The 16,926-nt window shown below is 38.6% G+C and overlaps 1 long non-coding RNA gene across 1 annotated transcript; it reads left to right on the top strand.

The window, feature by feature from the left end:
• The first annotated feature begins 15,572 nt into the window (after positions 1-15,572).
• LOC124868131 lies at positions 15,573-16,559 on the top strand. Its single transcript, XR_007038249.1, has 3 exons — positions 15,573-15,655; positions 16,331-16,434; positions 16,542-16,559. It is a non-coding gene; the product is annotated as an uncharacterized LOC124868131 (long non-coding RNA).
• The last annotated feature ends 367 nt before the right edge of the window (positions 16,560-16,926 follow it).

Here is a 16,926-nt window from a genome sequence, read left to right as displayed (position 1 = left end):
AGTGTTGACAGTCTAATTCTTGTGATCACACTCAGACTTACATTTGCACCCTCAAGATCCCACCATGCCTTGCTAAATCTTTACTTATCAGAATCAGAATCAGAATCAGCTTTATTGCCAAGTTCGTACATACAAACAAGGAATTTGCCCCCGGTACACTTTGCTCTTTTGTTCTGTTTTTGCATTACAGAATATACAAATTTACAATTTACAATTTACAATGTACAATATACAATGTACAATGCAATATTCTGCATTACAGAATATACAAATTTACAATTTACAATGTACAATATACACATATCTAATAAAAAAGGTGCATTTGCAACATCTGTATGCTGTTGTTCTGTACTCTATTGAATGTTCATCAGAGAAACAGCCTGGGGGAAGAAACTGTCTCTGTGGCGGCTGGTTTTAGTAAACAGTGCTCTGTAGCGGCGGCCTGAAGGTAAAACTCTAAACAGTTTATGTGCAGGGTGTGTGGGGCGGTCGGTGTGTTGCTTACCCCTGCTGAGGTTTTTTTGTACTACTTCAGACTGTATTCCACTCAGAATAGAGTCTGAAATATTTTTTTCACTCCTATCTTACTTTACCTAAATGTGTGACTTCATTACTTTTCATAGATTTTCAGATTTCTCAGAAGGATTACCAGCAAAGGCCAAATATTATTAGTATATGAAAATTTGACTAAAGCTGTTTTGACAGCAAAGACCAGAGATTTTTAGATTTCTTAGAAGGATTGTATTACAACAATTTCATTCCATTGAAAGCCCAACATTATTAGTATTTAAAAAGTTTGGACTAAAAATGTTTTATACCAGTGACCCAGCTACTCTACTTAGACTTCAGTGAGTGCCCATGACTGTTACTATTTGAATGATGTGACCACAACTGCCTCATACCAGCAACCTCAAGGATTAATATTATCATTTTTCTTCTAGCACAGGATGAATTCCTTACCACAGAGGGCTTAATGAGCTAATTACCTCTATTAGAAAGATTGGATTAGAACAAGCTCTTACCAGTAAACTCCCAAGGATTAATAATGTCATTTGATTTGTTTTTCTGTGTTTGATTTTCTGTATTGTTGTGATGTTTTTCCTCATGTACAGCGCTTTGAGTGCCTTGCTGCTGAAAAGTGCTATATAAATAAACTTGACTATCATGTATTTATTCCTATAATGTTACACTTTCACAACAAATACAATAGTATAATTTTACATGAAAGAAAAAAACACTCACATACAAGGAAGACACATTACCACAAGTGCTTCAGTACATTAGCCTGCAATCAGTTTCTTCCATTCTTAATCTTTTCATTGGTAGTTTCTATAAAGTCCCATGGAAAGATACAATATGCTGCAATTTGGAGAATATGTTGCAGTGTTGATGAGCTTTCATACACTCATCCATAGCTTCTAAAAGAAAAAAAAAATGTTTTCATTTCTAACGTTGTTAAAAAAGTCAAAAAGTTTTTCATTAACCAGCTTCTATTTAGGTTATATACAGGGATTGGACAATAAAACTGAAACACCAGTCATTTTAGTGTGGGAGGTTTCATGGCTAAATTGGACCAGCCTGGTAGCCAGTCTTCATTGATTGCACATTGCACCAGTAAGAGCAGAGTGTGAAGGTTCAATTAGCAGGGTAAGAGCACAGTTTTGCTCAAAATATTGAAATGCACAGAACATTATGGGTGACATACCAGAGTTCAAAAGAGGACAAATTGTTGGTGCACATCTTGCTGGCGCATCTGTGACCAAGACAGCAAGTCTTTGCGATGTATCAAGAGTCACAGTATCCAGGGTAATGTCAGCATACCACCAAGAAGGATGAACCACATGCAACAGGATTAACTGTGGACGCAAGAGGAAGCTGTCTGAAAGGGATGTTCGGGTGCTAACCCAGATTGTGCACCTCAACTCTCCTGTTTCCACCAGAACTGTCCGTCGGGAGCTCCACAGGGTCAATATACACGGCCGGGCTGCTATAGTCAAACCTTTGGTCACTCATGCCAATGCCAAACGTCGGTTTCAATGGTGCAAGGAACACAAATCTTGGGCTGTTAACAAAATGAAACATGTATTGTTCTCTGATGAGTCCACCTTTACTGTTTTCACCACATCCGGGAGAGTTACGGTGTGGAGAAGCACCAAAGAAGCGTACCACCCAGACTGTTGCATGCCCAGAGTGAAGCATGGGGGTGGATCAGTGATGGTTTGGGCTGCCATATCATGGCATTCCCTTGGCCCAATACCTGTGCTAGATGGACGCATCACTGCCATGGACTACTGAACCATTCTTGAGGACCATGTGCATCCAATGGTTCAAACATTGTATCCTGAAGGCGGTGCCGTGTATCAGGATGACAATGCACCAATACACACAGCAAGACTGGTGAAAGATTGGTTTGATGAACATGAAAGTGAAGTTGAACATCTCCCATGGCCTGCACAGTCACCAGATCTAAATATTATTGAGCCACTGGGATGTTTTGGAGGAGCGGGTCAGGAAACGTTTTCCTCCACCAGTATCACGTAGTGACCTGGCCACTATCCTGCAAGAAGAATGGCTTTAAATCCCTCTGACCACTGTGCAGGACTTGTATATGTCATTCCCAAGATGAATTGACGCTGTATTGGCTGCAAAAGGAGGCCCTACACCATACTAATAAATTATTGTGGTCTAAAACCAGGTGTTTCAGTTTCATTGTCCAACCCCTGTGTGTGTATATATATATATATATATATATATTTCAATTGTTGATAATAATTGATAAACCATTTTCTGATGCATAACTTTTCATCTTCAGTTTCTGTCTCTTCTTTTGAACAAATAAGTTATTGTTCTCTGCTTTGTGGTCAAGTTTTGATTTCATTTAAAATAAAATTTGACAGTTTGGTTGTTTTCGCGGTTTTTATTTAAAAGTCTGTAGATGGTAAGTGATTCATTGTTCGTCCTGTCCTAATGCAAGCGGCGAGTTTTTTATGTCTCTGCACCACATGTGTACAATATCCCAGTTCTTTAAATCGAACGCACCGATCTCCTTGGCAACCGCTCTGTGTTGGAGATAAGCGCACATGCGCTCTCGTGTAGTGTATGTGAAATCTCTGGTCATAAGCGGTGTTTTCGAGCTGAACTGTGTTGTTTTAATTTAGCAAAATAACATGAAACACAACTACTTACTCTCCCTTTGCTTTTAACTGGGGTATTAGCAGCGAACAGACAGACATTAAATGTAGCGCTCGTTTTAAAGGCTGGCCGTTAACAAAAGCCTGGAGCTCCAAGGGAAGAGAAGCAAAGCAAGATCATTGATGCTCCAGCATAGCACAAACAGTTCAGAAACTATTTGGAATGAGGGGAAAAAAGCTATATTTATGTTTTAGACTGCCTATTGGTAGCGGATTGGATGTTCTTTGTGTGCTTGTGAATTTTTGCAGCCGTAACTGGTTCTGGATGACGGCTTCATAGCAGACAGCCCGGTACCGGCGCAGAATCTTTTAGTGGTAGGCAGTACCAGACCGTACCGTCTCACTTTCACCCCTGGCAATCAGAGAAAAGGAGGATGAATAATAGTGTATGCCATACCTATTCAGATTTTATTTTTGAAACCAAAAACCAAACTATGTGTATATCAGTGTATATCATGAACAGTGTATATCATAAAAAAATTTTGTAGGTGTAACAAGAGAACACGTGGAATAGTCAAGAGATACGAATATTTAAGCAAGGCACTTGTGTACAAAATATACACTCAGTCATCCTGTGTTTTTCCTCTTCTCTTGTAGAATTTTGTTTTACTCTGTGTGGGACTATACCATAGAAATAAATTTCAAATGCTACATATTAATGCTATGAATGAGAAAAAAAATTAAGATAAATGACTAGTTCTAGAGAGACTTTTAAATACATACAAATGATGACACAACTTTTGTAGGCTGAGCTAAGCAGTTTGTGGGTGTGAACTTTTCTATCGCAGCACTTTAGTGGTTAAGTGTTTTCAGAATGCATTCACTCATTGTAGACAAACAGTTTTTTCTTCCTTTTAATTATCTGAATGTGCAGCTCTGCAAAATATAATACAAGATGAATTGTGCAATGTTTCCAGTTCCACACCAGAAATATTTTGGGCCATAAATTCATCACTGCCATTTTTCTACAAGGTAAGTTTAGTGGTTTACACAACATTGAGGTCAATGGCTTTTTCTATTAAATGTATTATAAAACAGCATTTTTTGCTAGATGGTGGCTGGATCTCTCTATATATAATTATTTTTCTATGTAAATTTACTTATCAAAACGTCTACTCTGAAGAAAGAGAAAACTAAAAATATTAAAGCAGAAAATCTAAAAGGTATTACCTAAAAGCCCAGATTCCTGGGAAAAATAGTTTACAAATACAAGGTTTCAAAGAGCAACATTTGTTTGAAAAGATAACCACAAAGCTGCCATTCATTGTAATTCAAATATTATGTCTTGATTCAACTTCAACTTCTTTTTTCAGTTAAGTCTCCTTTTTTCGTCATTAAAATTTTCTTTTTAAAAGTCGGGTTTGTCTATTTGAAAAAGGCATTTATTCATCTTTTCAGTAGTCCAAAATTATAAGTTCTACAAAGGAATGTAGATCCAGTTTGGTCCAGATTGGTTTGAAATAATTTGGTCAGACGGATTTATTGAAGAAACCTTAGAGCTTGGGGGCTAACTATACAGGCTTATCTGTTAAATGACATCACAATGTAAACTGCACTGTGATTACATACAATTTTATATGTAATCATAATGCATTTTAAGTTTTGTGTCCATTTATTGGCACCCCTTGCCACCATACACAATGGGCGAGATGGTGTAGGAGGTAAAAAAAAAAAAAAGGAAATCTCCAAAGTGAATGGAACTGCACCAAAAAGTGACGATGTGAGGTACCAAGCCTCGTCACAACCATTAGATGATAATTAAGTACCAGCTGGTTGTTTGTGTGATAGAAAAAAATGCTATTATGTCCTACCACAGAGGAAAACATCTGGATTTTGACAAACTGGGACATTAATTGGAACAGTCTGCTTTGGTCAAAGCTTAGATGAAGAATGAGGTTTTCGGGAACAATAATTTCAGTTGAATTCAATTTAGTTTATTTATATGGCCAATCTACATCAAATGTCGTGTTAAGGCACTTTAAAATGGAAAAAAGTTAAAGTGTGATGCTTATTTTTGTTTGGTATTTAAGGATTGTGTAAAAATTAACACCTACCTGTTTATCTGAGCCAATATTTACTTAATTTTAAGACTTTATAACAAACTTTAAAAATTAAACATTTACAGACAAACACTTATGCAGATGACAAATCCTCCCACATTCTTTAAGTCAGCTGAGCAGTTCCTGTGGGCACAGAGGACAAATGAAATGCAAAAGAAGGAGGTTGGCATAGCTGACATTATGCACAGTATGAATTCAGGAAAAGGACTATGGTAAAATAAATATATAATGTTTGCCTCCTTTTCTTTTAGTTAATACACTGCAGAAGAAGTCTAATAACTGTTTTTTGTAGGTCATTGAAGCTTGTCTGCAAATCTTCTACATTAAATTACAAATTTGAAACAAAAAATTTAAAAAGATATAGATTTTCTTGGGAAGTTAAACCAGCACTGAAAATATTCTGGGATTAATTTTACTGAAGGAAAAGTAAATGTAGGTTCAGCTAAAATCAATGAATAGTTCCTCAACTGACAGGTTCTAACCTAATTTGGGTGTGAAGAAAGGGAGCCAATAGGTGGAAGAGTTGTACAGACCTACAACCTTAAGCTCTGATCAAAAGGATGAGATATAAAACCACCATTGGTCTTCTCCTTTTATTAACAGAGAACCTGCATGGGGCTCCCACAGCTTCAAGCAAGCAACTAATTATCAGCACAGAGTTATTAGTGACTTCTCAAATAGAGAGAAATATACATTTTCCAGGAGATTGTAAGAACAATTAGTGACCATTTCCTTGTATCAAGGAGAACAAAAATAGATTTTATACAGCAAATAATGCAATCACACTCAACACTATTGTTGTCACATTTTTGTAAAAAGCTGTGCAAGTAAATCACACAATTATAAGGTCATGTTTTCTAATCTAGCAAATTTCTAACTAAAACAACTAAACAAATAAGTATCCAATTATCCTATTTAGAATTAAATATTAACAAAAACAGTAAGCCTAAAGTATTTTCTTTTATTTATAACCTTTGCTATATTCTCATCTTTACTTTAAATAATAGATTTTTCAAAAACCTGAGGGGCTGATGCTGTTCCTCTGTCTCTGTCTCGCCTCCTTTGTTTTTACATTTCCAGGTGTATGTTAAGACAGAAAAGACAATGCAGTCACCAAGGAATGTACTAAAGAAAGATGGAAATAAATTGGGTCAGGAAAAATCTGTTGGGTAAAAAAATATAACAGGGATATAGTAGAGGAGAAAAAATATCAGTGTTTAATAATTGAAAAGACAAAAAAAATAATCAAATAAAAAAGATATTTAGGTAGAAAAATATTGTAAATATATTTGCGACAGAAATATATGGGGTAATAAATCCACGTGTCATAAATAAAAAAAAAACAACAGAGTCCTTCAAAAACAAAACTAGAATAATAATATGAAATTAAAATATCAATATCAATGTCTGATATTTTAATTTGTTAGTGAATAATTGTTTTTTTTTTGTTTGCTGTATTTAATATCAAATTAATTAATTGATTAACTCTTTATGACTGGCGGGAGTGCCGGCGCTCTCATTAGCATATCTATTTTTAAGTGCCTGTAGAATTGCGACCAAATAAGCTAGAACAATACTTTTTTTTTTTTGCAAATGAAACTGGAGAGTTCAACTTAAATATTATACTCACCACATGTCCAGGAGCACGGTTTTTATTTTTGAGAAACTGTTGCAGAAATCCTATAAAAACAATCGCAAAAAACAAACATTAAAATCCAGACTGCAGTGTACTTCCTACATTGGAATATGCTCAATGACTTTGGTGGATGAACTATCACATGGTTTGCTTTCACGCCAATGCCCGCAACAACCGGAAGCGATGTCATTTCCCAGGTGTTTTTTCGCGGGAGTTGTAGTTTTTCCGTGGTAAACGTTGCTCACACGTTCGCTTTCATTTTCGTTGTTTTTTACTCTTTTTATTGTTTGAAGATGGTCTCATGAACATATATGTGTGCTCATAGGTATCTGGCACACTTAGATGTTTAATTACACTTCTGTAAATAGTTTATTTTGATGTACATATTATCTTTTCTCAAACTGTTCACAATGTACATTTTATGTTTGTTTTTGTCTCTGTTCATAACAATTTGTGTATTTCAAAAATGAAGTTATGGACACACTCCAAATAAATTTCCTGTGGCTTGAAAGGGGTTTGTGTAACTTTTTTATATTGCAATGTTTGAGGGATACAGCTATGATATTTCTGTATTTAGAAAAATATGTCCCAAAAAAAAAAACAATTTTAAATTTTCTGGTGGTTAATTGCACAGTTATTATATACAAAATATTAAAATGTAGGATGTAAGGGTTGTATTGATGTATAGCAAATCAAACTGCTCCAGAAAGTGGCTCTACAGCTTGTACAAATGTAAAAATATGCTCAGGCGAACTTGTTCTATGGTAGGTCACAAAGGGTTACAATTTCTGGCCAAATAATTAATTTATTAAGCTATTTAATTTCTATTGACTTTATTCTTAATCATGGCAGGTTTGGTCTTCCATAATAGCTGAGGTTAACCCGACTGCAGCCCAATATCTCAGTTTTTGGCTGGCAACAGAGGAAAACGATAGGCTTTGACAGGTTTGAAAGGTTTGACATACTGTGCATGCACTGTTGTGCAGAGCTGTCATCTATTCTCAGTAGTATTAGCTTCTCTTGTCTCACAACATTTGTAGATGATGTTAAATGTTTCTGCATAAACACACACGCACACACACACATGCTCGGACACACACTGGATTCTTCAAGCATGACATCAGTGTATTTTGTACATCCAGAAACCTTGTATGCAGTGCCTTGTTAACCCTTTTCTATGATTCTCCGCACTGTGATGAGCCCCATCTTGGACCCGTTGCAGTTTGCCTACAGGCCCAACATCGGAGTAGAGGACACTGTAATCTACCTGCTGCAGCGGGCGCTCACCCACCTAGAGACCGACAGGAGCGCTGTTTGAGTTATGTTCTTTGACTTCTCCTGCGCTTTCAACACCAACAGACCAGCGCTGCTGCGGGGTAAGCTGGAGGACGCGGGAGTGGATGGAGAGCTTGCTGCCTGGACCACTGATTACCTCATTGACCGGCTACAGTACATGAGACTGCACAGCTGTGAGTCAGAGGTGGTAGTCTGCAGCACTGAGGCCCTGCAAGGTACTGTCCTGTCACCATTTTTTTTTCACCCTTTGCACCGCAGACTTTACCTACAACAAGGACAGCTGTCATCTCCAGGAGTTCTCTGATGACCATTGTGAGCTGTGTGTCTGAGGGGAATGAGCTAGAGTATCGGCCAGTCATCATGGACTCTGTGGACTGGTATGAGCGCAACCACCTTGAACAACAGTATTACGAAGGAGATGGTGACAGACTTCAGGAGAAGGACACCACCTCACTCACCAGTGAACATCCAGGGGAAGGAGATTGAGACAGTTGACAGTTTTAAGTACCTGGGTGTTCATTTCAACAATAAACTGGACTGGTCCCATAACACCAACACTCTGTACAAGAAGGGCCAGATTCGTCTCCACCTTCTGAGGAAACTGAGGTCCTTCGGAATGTGCAGGCCTTTGCTCAGGACATTTTATGACCCTGCGGTAACCTCTGAAATCCTGTGTTGCGGGACAGAAAGACAATTTTTTTCTCCCCAAAATAAAATGTTCCATTAAAAAAAAAAAAAAAGTTAGAACTCTCAAAGTTTTGATCACAACTTCGTATTTTTTGAGTGAGATTAGTTTTGTTTTTTTTATTGAATATTCCAAAGGTTTTGACGACAATTAATTTTTTTGATTGAGATTAGTTTTTTTTTTTTTCGATTGAGATTAGTTTTTATTTGATTGAATAATATTGAGACAAATTTACCTCCATATTAAAGGGATGATTTTTGCTAAACAGATTAAAGGGAATTTAAAACGATCTTCAGAAGGGCATGGAGGGCTCTGAATCTTAATGACAGAGTTAGGATTGATCATTTCTGTCCTTGTTTGACCTGCAATAACTGTGATAGTAGATTTTTTCTTGAATTTGAGATTTCTTTAGATGTCATTGAGATTTTAGTGCTTCTTTAGGCAATTCTTTGAAATCTTTGGAAATGATTGTATCTTTTAATCTTGGGTGTGGTCTGTGTATATGCTGAGATATAAAACCACCATTAGTCTTCTGAAGTGGGACATTTATGTTTCACATATGCATTTATCCTGTGCTGACAATATGCAGGTATAATATGGAAAATAGTTAATAAGACAAGTTTGTTGGAAAACTTTTATTTATTTAAATGATTTACGTTTTTGAACTTCTGGTTCACAGAGTAGATTTTGTTTATCTTTTAGAAGGGAAATGATCAACTTTACCTCTGATTATTTGTATATTTTCCAGTAATATTTCTTTTAGACATTCCTTGTCTTTAAAATTAAAAAGTATATTCAAAATGTTTCAACTAAATACAGAAAACAGCATTAGTTGAGCATGGAATATGAAAAAGACATGCTCCTGATTCACTTTTTGGATAAATGGTACAATACAATTCACCAGGGTCTTGCATCCCATGCACTACTTATAGGTTTGATGTCATGACAAAAACCCTTTGCACCACTAATTACATTGTTATCTCCATCATTTACGCATGCTTTGATGTTATGTTCTCTGAATTAGCACACAAATAAGGCTGAATATTGCTTTATTTGTTTCCCATTTCCTTTTCAGCTGTGCATCTTAAACCACGTCACATACTGTGGAAACATTACATAGAGGAATACTTGCTTTATGAGAAATGTTTCCTCAAAAACTACTTCAGGTGTTAAATTGTACAATGAAATTACATTAATGCCTGCATCTCAACTCAGTAATTACATAAAAGTGTTTTTCTAGGACAGACGGATCGGTGCAGCTGCCACAGTAATGGGGGCGCTGTGCCGGTCCGTTGTGAAGAGAGAGCTGAGCTGAAAAGTGAAGGTCTCGATTTACCGGTCGGTCTACGTTCCTACCCTCACCTATGGCCATGAACTTTGGGTCATGACCGAAAGAACGAGATCCCGGATAAGAGCGGCTGAAATGAGCTTCCTCCATAGGGTGGCCAGGCACTCCCTTAGAGATAGGGTGAGGAGCTCGGCCATCCGGGAGGGGCTCGGAGGAGAGCTGCTGCTCCTCCACATCGAGAGGAGCCAGTTGAGGTGGCTTGGGCATCTGTACCGGATGTCTCCTGGACGCCTTCCTCGGGAGGTGTTCCAGGCACGTCCCACCGGGAGGAGGCCCAGGGGACAGCCCAGGACACGCTGGAGGGACTATGTCTCGACACTGGTACTGACCAGGGTCGAGATCCAAACGCTAACCAAACCCGACTCTGCAGGAACATGGAAACACTTGGCATGGACGAGGGTAGAGGAGTTGTAACGCAAGGAACCCACAAAACATAATGAAACAAACCAACTAATATGCAGAGAGAGAACAAAGGCAGGTAATCAAAGGAACTAAGGACAGGTGATGCAAGGAGGCAGGAAGGCAGAAGGAACAGGTGAACCTAATACAAGTAATTAACAAGACAATGAGCAGACCTAAAACAAAACTATAAACAAAGATAAATAATACATAAGAATCAAGAATAAACATGAACTAAAGGAAACTGAGAAATTTGAGGGAACACAACAACCTAAGGCCTAAACACTTAACAAAATAGGAACCAAAAGGGAACCCTGACTAAAAAGTAAACAAACCTAAACAAACACTGACTGAACCAAACTGAGGATGAAGCACAGGAAACGAGGACTAGAATAAAAGTAAACAATAACTAAAGCTAACCTATAAAGGAGGAACTAGAGAACAAAGATAAACTAGAGGAACAAGGCTAAGGGGGACCGGAGAACTAATAATAACAATAATAATAATGAAACCATTCTAAGAACAGGAAAGCAACGCCAAGGGAACAAATGGTGAGAGGAGAACACACTGGGAGGCAGAATAAAACCAGAACTGTACGAAAAACAGAAAACACGAATGCAAAACCATAAACAAGAAACCTCTAGTTAACAGTAAACAAAACAAAACACAAAGTCCAAAATGTCACATCCTGACAATTTTGCAATTTCCTATAACATCCTGAGAAATGATGGGGAATGAAGAGGACCACCTCCTGGGTCCGGGAGTTGGTTGCCCCTCTAGGGTGCCGTTACCTGTACCTGAGAGTATACAGTGTGTATAGGGAGTGCGAATGAGTATACGGTGTCCATTCTTGTGCATCTTTACGTTGAGTGTGAGAGTGTGTATGTGAGCGCAAGAGGGTGGGAATGTGGGATTGTGACTGTGTGCACCTGATTTTCTGTTAGGTCGGGTCTTGTGCTGCTCCCTCGTCTAAATCATCTCAGGGCACCCATGAAATGTGGGACCTAACCCCTCCCCGTCACAGCCCCTGCTCGCGGCTGGTGTGTCTTTCTGCCGGTGCGTTGGTGTTTCTCGGTGTCCAGGGCAGGGTTCTCAGATATGTTGCTTGGTGGAGCCTGGGCCCCCTCGCTCTGTTGGGCCTCTGCTGGGGGGTGGTGTGTCCTCAGATCTCGGGTCTCTGGGCTCATGGCTGGATCATCCTAGGCTAGCCGGTTGCTGGGTGGCCCTGTGGGCCCCGTCACTCTGCACTGTGGCTGCTGGCTGGTTCCCCTGGGGCTCTCTTCTGCTATTCTCTGGTGGGCATGACGGGGTCTACTCTGTGACCACCTCATATATTCTTTTGTTGTTTGTCTCTGTGTTTAATTTTGTCTTCCTTTTCTCTTCCGCGAGGTCTAGAAAGAGACTTTCAGGGTGTTATCTTGTATTCTGTTTTTCCTTTTATCCTCTCCTCTTTTCTTAACTCACTTAACTTTTGACCTCACCTCTTAGAGGCACTCCCTTAAAGACAGGGTGAGGAGCTCAGAGAGGACATGTTAACAAAAACAAAAAAAAATAATTCTGAGAAATAATAATGACTCAACATGCACTCAAGGGTTTACACAGTTTTGAACCTGAGGACAAAGCGATCACAAGTGTGGAACAGGAATAAATTTTTGATGTGGAATTGGTGCTCTATTATTAATTTAGAAAACATTTTGAAATAAACAAATGTGAAAAAAAGTATAAAAAATTATTTATCTCAAGTTATGTCTGGTACTCCCCAGCTAATTTTTTTTTTCTTTTGTTCCCATTTACATTGTGGTTTTGGAATTCGGTCACTGAATTAATCAAGGACCTGACTGCATTTTGTTTTTAATTAATCAAGATTGACTGCTTTTATGATCCAAAGGAGAAATGCATAACATTTTGTGAAAGAATGTCCCGATTCCTTACCTGTATTTATTTTTATGTATTTTATGCAGTGAGATCAAAGCCATATTGTTGAAGAAAATTATGGCTTGACATAAAGGTGGCAGGAGTGTTGATTCGAGATGGAAGCACTGAAGTAGAATGCTGATGTTAGTGAGAATAAAATAAGGCTCAAAAGGAAAAGGAATGAAGCGGTTTAAAGGAACAATATATAGGTATGTAATTTTACATGATCAATATCTTGTTAAATTAAGAAGCTTCTTGTGATTATGCATCCACATGTAGTTTAAGGACATCCATTTCAAAACTCTAATCTTCTTCAAATGTGGCTGGCTGGCTAAGTCATTGAAAAAAAGACTGAATTCAAAGCAATGCAGTCCTGCTATATACAGGTCCTTCTCAAAATATTAGCATATTGTGATAAAGTTCATTATTTTCCATAATGTCATGATGAAAATTTAACATTAATATATTTTAGATTCATTGCACACTAACTGAAATATTTCAGGTCTTTTATTGTCTTAATACGGATGATTTTGGCATACAGCTCATGAAAACCCAAAATTCCTATCTCACAAAATTAGCATAATTCATCCGACCAATAAAAGAAAAGTGTTTTTAATACAAAACACGTCAACCTTCAAATAATCATGTACAGTTATGCACTCAATACTTGGTCGGGAATCCTTTTGCAGAAATGACTGCTTCAGTGCGGCGTGGCACGGAGGCAATCAGCCTGTGGCACTGCTGAGGTCTTATGGAGGCCCAGGATGCTTCGATAGCGGCCTTTAGCTCATCCAGAGTGTTGGGTCTTGAGTCTCTCAACGTTCTCTTCACAATATCCCACAGATTCTCTATGGGGTTCAGGTCAGGAGAGTTGGCAGGCCAATTGAGCACAGTGATACCATGGTCAGTAAACCATTTACCAGTGGTTTTGGCACTGTGAGCAGGTGCCAGGTTGTGCTGAAAAATGAAATCTTCATCTCCATAAAGCTTTTCAGCAGATGGAAGCATGAAGTGCTCCAAAATCTCCTGATAGCTAGCTGCATTGACCCTGCCCTTGATAAAACACAGTGGACCAACACCAGCAGCTGACACGGCACCCCAGACCATCACTGACTGTGGGTACTTGACACTGGACTTCTGGCATTTTGGCATTTCCTTCTCCCCCGTCTTCCTCCAGACTGTGGCACCTTGATTTCTGAATGACATGCAGAATTTGCTTTCATCCGAAAAAAGTACTTTGGACCACTGAGCAACAGTCCAGTGCTGCTTCTCTGTAGCCCAGGTCAGGCGTTCTGCCACTGTTTCTGGTTCAAAAGTGGCTTGACCTGGGAAATGCGGCACCTGTAGCCCATTTCCTGCACACGCCTGTGCACGGTGGCTCTGGATGTTTCTACTCCAGACTCAGTCCACTGCTTCCGCAGGTCCCCCAAGGTCTGGAATCGGCCCTTCTCCACAAGCTTCCTCAGGGTCCGGTCACCTCTTCTTGTTGTGCAGCGTTTTCTGCCACACTTTTTCCTTCCCACAGACTTCCCACTGAGGTGCCTTGATACAGCACTCTGGGAACAGCCTATTCGTTCAGAAATTTCTTTCTGTGTCTTACCCTCTTGCTTGAGGGTGTCAATAGTGGCCTTCTGGACAGCAGTCAGGTCGGCAGTCTTACCCATGATTGGGGTTTTGAGTGATGAACCAGGCTGGGAGTTTTAAAGGCCTCAGGAATCTTTTGCAGGTGTTTAGAGTTAACTCGTTGATTCAGATGATTAGGTTCATAGCTCGTTTAGAGACCCTTTTAATGATATGCTAATTTTGCGAGATAGGAATTTTGGGTTTTCATGAGCTGTATGCCAAAATCATCCGTATTAAGACAATAAAAGACCTGAAATATTTCAGTTAGTGTGCAATGAATCTAAAATATATGAATGTTAAATTTTCATCATGACATTATGGAAAATAATGAACTTTATCACAATATGCTAATATTTTGAGAAGGACCTGTAAATGTACAATTTTTATCACAGTTATATGTATCTTAATGTCGCTAATATATGCTAATATCAAAAATATATAGGATAAGTAACCTTTTTCATGTAGCTTTTTTAACCTCGTAACTGTATTGGCTTCTTTGTTAGGTCCAGTTAGCCGATATTCTAAACACGGCAAACAGTCTGGTGTCGATGTTGAACAGAAGGTTAAGTTCTCCAGGGACGGTCAGGCCAGTTAGACAGGAAAATGCAAGACAGTCTGTTGAGGGACAGACAACCCAAATGGGGACAGCTTCACAGTCAGGACAACTAATAAGATGTCCTCAGGGCAGCGGCTCTGGACAGTCAGTGCATCAAGAAATGGCTAGGTATGTTTCACCTTAGCCACAGTCTTGTTTATCAAGTGTATATCTTATGATCTTTCATTTCTCTATCCTTCTGGTCATTTGATACCATATTAATTTCTGTTATCATCGAATTACATTTTAGGTCTTTTCCTGGACTTTTTCGCAGAGAGGCAAAAGACGTTTCGCACCCTATGCACGACTACAAAAAGGTTTTCTGGTTAACTTTTTCTTACTTGATAAACAGCATTCAAAAACACCCAAAGGAGATGAAGAGCTCCAGCTCATACTGACTGGTCTTGGGAAAAGGTCTCTCACAGTAAACGAAAGCTTCAGACATTCCGAGGTATTTCTTTTTAAGGTTTGTTTAATAGCTATTAAGGTGGTGTATTGTATAAATAAATTGGATATTTAAAATATCCAATGTGTATATCTGTTTTCCTGTTCAGAAATGATTACTGAGATTGAAAAGAAACTGTTTGTGGGCAGTGCTGACAAGAAAGGCAAAAATCCTCTGTACTGTCTGAACAGCCTGGATAAGTTATTTCAGGTACATTGTGTTATCACGTTTGTTTTGTGTAAATACATTTGTATACTCTAGTTAAATCCAATAAACTGTTTTTATTCTCTTGATATTTAGGACTGCAGGACAAGTAATGGCAGTTAGTATTGCACGAAGTGGACCGCTCCCAAACTTCATGCGTGAATGGTGCTACGGATACCTGTGCTCTGGTGATTCAGACAGCATACAGGTGTCAAGTAATGATGTCACAGACTCAGAGCTGTTGCACCTTATTACAGAGGTAACAATGATAACATTTTGAAAGCTGACCAAATACTGTACCATGTCTTTTGTTTGTTCCAACTTCATTGGAATTGGGGTTGCATGTTAAAACTTTGTAGAAGTGATAACAGTTAATTACTTATGTATATGCATGGCCTCTTTGTACACTGTGTGTACAATATTAGGCAAATTAGTATTTTGACCATATTTAGGCATATTTCTTACCTCTAAGCTCAATAAACTTGAATGCTTAATGTATTTTTAGCATAACAGGTGATATGTAGCTGGGTATTAAGGGAAGGTGTGGTCTAAGGAGGGCAACACCCTATATCAAGGTGTGCATAATGATTCGGCACCTTCTTTTCTTTTGGCAAAATTGGTCAAAAAGGAGATTTGACTGACTGTGAAAAGTCAAGAATTAACTGAAGTCGCTCAGAGGAATGCAAAACTATTGAAACTGCTAAGATATTGGGGCGTGATTAGAGAGCCATCGAACATGTTGCAAATAGTCAACAGGGATGCAAGAAACGTATTGAGAAACAGACCCAGCAAATTAACTTGAGAAGAATCATGTGTGAAGCTACCAGGAACCTATTATCTTCCAGTCCTGCAACATTTCTTAACTGCAACCTACCTGGAGAACCTACAAGTACAAGATGTTGGGAAAGTTATTTAAAGCTTTTTCTGTCTTCAGGTAAACAGGGCAACTGATGAGAACATTAATGACCTTATTGATGACATTGTAGGCTGTGGTTATACTGGAAAAGTGTCTGTGGACAAAAAAGACCTTATTACCAGGTAATGATTTAATAAGGTTATATGGATATTACTGGTTTTCCAAACATGGATATTATTTTTGGTGAATAACTTCTACTGAAACACCTTTTATAAACCTTATGTTTCAGGGCTGTTGTCCTGCACTCAACGATGAGACTTGCTTGAGCAGCTAAGAAATGGTATGTGGCTGTACGGCCTCCTTGAGGTGATGGAGATGCACCCAGGCCTTTGTCTGCCTCTGTTTGTTCCAGGGGAAGATGACAGAGTGGGTGTACATTTTTTATGTTGTCTCAATTAAACTATTTAGATAAATATTTAGCATGATTTATGTGTCCTTTGATGATTTTTGCATGCCAGGTGGATGCAGCATTTGTCCTGGAAAGGTGCAAACCTGTATTCAGTGAGAAGGGTTCTGTGAAATACAGCAGAGAAATAAACATCATGAACTTTTTTCAAGACTTTCTACAAGATATTGAGGACTGTGGTATGTTTCAGCTGGCAGTAGTATGTTAG

This window comes from Girardinichthys multiradiatus, chromosome 5, assembly GCF_021462225.1.
Source record: "Girardinichthys multiradiatus isolate DD_20200921_A chromosome 5, DD_fGirMul_XY1, whole genome shotgun sequence".
NCBI lineage: Eukaryota > Metazoa > Chordata > Actinopteri > Cyprinodontiformes > Goodeidae > Girardinichthys > Girardinichthys multiradiatus.
This window is presented reverse-complemented; position numbering and strand designations above follow the sequence as displayed.